This window comes from Cervus canadensis, chromosome 13 (genome assembly GCF_019320065.1).
Source record: "Cervus canadensis isolate Bull #8, Minnesota chromosome 13, ASM1932006v1, whole genome shotgun sequence".
Lineage (NCBI taxonomy): Eukaryota > Metazoa > Chordata > Mammalia > Artiodactyla > Cervidae > Cervus > Cervus canadensis.
The window spans coordinates 7,242,421-7,246,274 of record NC_057398.1 but is presented as its reverse complement, the minus strand read 5'-3'; the positions used below and the strand labels follow the sequence as shown (position 1 = coordinate 7,246,274).

Below are 3,854 nucleotides of genomic sequence, written 5' to 3'. Positions count from 1 at the left end.
TTCACTTCAATTTCCTCCACCAATTATTTTCCTTAAGACTTGTCACTTACTCCACTATAGGCAGCAAAGTGATAGCTAAGAGAAAAAAGTAAATGTGAAGCATTCTAAAATTGTTTCTGCTCAGTTAGATCAAATGGTAGTTTTCCTTCTTATCCCTCTAAAGCTTTAGAGCTATCACAAGCTCTACCAAAGAAAAGAGAAAAGAGATCTAAAAGCACTGACACTAATTTACTGCTCCACACTTACTTTCCATTACATTTTCTAAGACTTTCATGCAGACTAAAGAGCCACCTACATGCGTCTTCTCTTTTGTCTCCAAATGTGATGTTCTCCTGTATAAAATCTGTTATAATATCTCATTGATCAGTGAAGTTATTGCTGTTGGCTAAACATATGGAGCAGTACACTGTGGTTTACTGACACCGTTACAACACAGCAGGATACTGGTCTGTCAGTGTGGAGGAGGGAACACAACTGCAAGAAATACAGAGCGATTTCACACAAAAATGTTCAACAAGGACATGCTCAGTGGGATACAAACGCAATGAACTCCAAGTTTTTTATTCACAACAAAGAAGTATATTACTTTATTCTACGTAGGAGTACTTGAATATATTTAAATTTTTTTCACAGCTGGATGTTCCCATGATAATGACAAGGGACAGTTATATAACAGTTTTCACTCACAGGTCAAAAAATACGCTATAGACTTTTTTGATGATGTAAATATGACATACCCCGGTAAATGCAGCCACCTACCATGTAGAAAGCAGAAGTCAATGTGTAGCAGGTCTTAAGAACACACATATGTAGGAAGGAAATTGAATTCTATGCAGACTGAAATAATTAATAATCTGAGTTAGATGAGAAAATCGGCTGTTGCAAAACTCATTCAAGTCTCCTTAGTTTATGGAACTATAAATGTGTGGGCCTGACGTGGAGAGGGTCACTAAGAGCTTTTTTTTTTTTTAAAAAAAAAAAATATGGAACGCTTCACGAATTTGCGTGTCATCCTTGCGCAGGGGCCATGCTAATCTTCTCTGTATCGTTCCAAGTTTTTAGTATATGTGCTGCCGAAGCGAGCACTCACTAAGAGCTTTTATTGCTTACATTTATCAAACACAAATGACAAGCTTGAATTCTGTGTCAAATTAAACTCAGTTAAGCGTGAGGACAAAATTAAGTCATTTAAGGAATGCGTGGGTTCAAAAATTTATTCTGATGCACATTTATTTATTTTTTAGATTTTAACTTGAAATAGCCCAACAAAATGAGAACAGAATCCTGACCTATGAATACAATGAAAAGAAACTGTAGCATAACAGTTGGACATCAAGCCTAGAGAGCAACACATTTAAATTGGAAAAGAAGGTCTGAAGAGGATGTTCAGGGGGAAAATTCTTCCCATTCAACAACCATTAGCAATATATTACAAAGCTGGAAGATATTATTATAAGGAAAAAGGTATATTTTAATATATTTTTATATATTTATTTCTTCCCTCAATAGAAAAAAGAAAGGCAATTAGATAGTCAGTGGGGAAAGCCATATAGTCCATGCATCAAGCAAATTGAATAGGGCATGATTTTGAGTATCTGTTGTTTAAGTGTTAGTCTTTCAGTCGAGTCTGACTCTGTGACCCCATGGACTGTAGCCTGCCAGGCACCCCTGTCCATGGAATCCTCCAGGCAAAAATACTGGAGTGGTTTGCCATTCCCTTCTCCAAGGGATCCTCCCGACCCAGGGATTGAACCGGGATCTCCCACGTTGCAGGCAGATTCTTTACCCTCTGAGCCACCAGTCCATCTGATCTTGACACTGTTTGGGTCAGCACTCATTTAGCAATAGGAAATTACATTTTCTAATCATATAACTTGCATCACAACAAATAAATTTATTCAATCATGATATTATAAAATATCACTTCTTTGTTCTAAGGGGTTGGAAAAGGTAGAGAATACTTACCATAAAGAACAGAATGTAAATGTTAGCGATCTTGACAGCGTCAAAGTAAAGATAGAGCCATCAGAGACTAGGTGAAGCAAGAACTTAGGGGCTTCTCGCGAAGCCCAGTAGTTTAGGAGTCCATGTTGCAATGCAGGGCACAGGGTGGGTCTGGGGGGCCCACATGCTGTGGAGCGACTAAGCTTGAGCACTGCAGCTACTGAAGGCCACGCGCCCAAGAGCTTGTGCTCTGCAACAAGGGAAGCCACTGCAATGAGAGGTCTGTGCACCACAACTTGAGAGTCGCCCCTGCTGGCCGCAACTAGAGAAGACCTGCACCCAGCAATGAAGACTCAGCACAGCCAAGAACAACTAACTAACTAAATGGATTTTTTTAAAAAAAGAATAGTTTTCAGTTAAGTTCAGTCGCTCAATCGTGTCTGACTCTTTGCGACCCCATGGACTGCAGCACGCCAGGCCTCCCTGTCCATCACCAACTGCCAGAGCTTGCTCAAACTCATGTCCATCGAGTCAGTGATGCCATCCAACCATCTCGTCCTCTCTCGTCCCCTTCTCCTCCTGCTTTCAATCTTTCCCAGCATCAGGGTCTTTTCAAATGAGTCAGTTCTTCGCAGCAGGCGGCCAAAGTATTGGAGTTCCAGCTTCAGCATTAGTCCTTCCAATGAATATTCAGGACTGATTTCCTTCAGGATTGATTGGCTGGATCTCCTTGCAGTCCAAGGGACTCTCAAGAGTCTTCTCCAACACCACAGTTCAAAAGCATCAATTCTTCGGCGCCCAGCTTTCTTTATGATCCAACTCTAACATCCATACATGACTACTGGAAAAACCATAGCTTTGACTATATGGACCTTTGTTGGCAAAGTAATGTCTCTGCTTTTCAATATGCTGTCTAGGTTGGTCATAGCTTTTCTTTCAAGGAGCAGGCATCTTTTAATTTCATGGCTGCAGTCACCATCTGCGGTGATTTTGGAGCCTAAAAAATAAAGTCTCTCACTGTTTCCATTGTTTCCCCGTCTATTTATCATGAAGTGATGGGACCAGACACCATGATCTCCATTTTTTGAATGTTGAGTTTTAAGCCAGTTTGTTTATTCTCCTCTTTCACCTTCATCAAGAGACTCTTTAGTTCTTTTTTACTTTCTGCCATAAGGGTGGTGTCATCTGAATGTCTGAGGTTATTGATATTTCTCCTAGCAATCTTGATTCCAGCTTGTGCTTCAACCAGTCCAGCATTTCACATGATGTACTCTGCATATAAGTTAAATAAGCAGGGTGACAAAAAAAAGCCTTGATATATCCTTTCCCAATTTGGAACCAGTCCATTGTTCCATGTCCAGCTCTAACTGTTGCTTCTTGACCTGCATACAGATTTCTCAGAAAGCAGGTAAGGTGGTCTGATGTTCCCATTTCTTGAAGAATTTTCTGTAGTATGTTGTGATCCACATTGTCAAAGGCTTTGGCATAGTCAATAAAGCAGATGTTTTTCTGGAATTCTCTTGCTTTTATCTGTGATCCAATGCATGTTTGCAATTTGATCTCTGAAGAATAGTTTAAGGATGGTAATTTCTCTCACCTTACATAAAGCAGAATTAGAAGTTTTCATTTTTAATTGCTGGAATATAATTAGAATTTTATATATTTTTGATTGATATAAAAGACAAATAGAACATGCGTGTATATTCTTTTATTATTCATATATGTGGTATAGTATTGAATACATATTTAAGAGGAGAGGGCAATGGGAGAAAAGGTGGGAAATGGCACATATAAGCCAAATGCCTCTTCTTTCATAAATGGGAGTAAGTAAATTTTCTCTGAACTTACAAATTAAAAAGAGAATTAAAAATATATTCTTCAGGATTACAATGATAATCACAAGAATCAAA

General features: G+C 38.9%; 1 non-coding gene across 1 annotated transcript; it reads right to left on the bottom strand.

Moving 5' to 3' along the window:
• Nucleotides 1–977: 977 nt before the first annotated feature.
• Nucleotides 978–1,086, bottom strand: LOC122452604. Its single transcript, XR_006272768.1, has one exon. It is a non-coding gene; the product is annotated as a U6 spliceosomal RNA (small nuclear RNA).
• Between the last annotated feature and the right edge of the window lie 2,768 nt (nucleotides 1,087–3,854).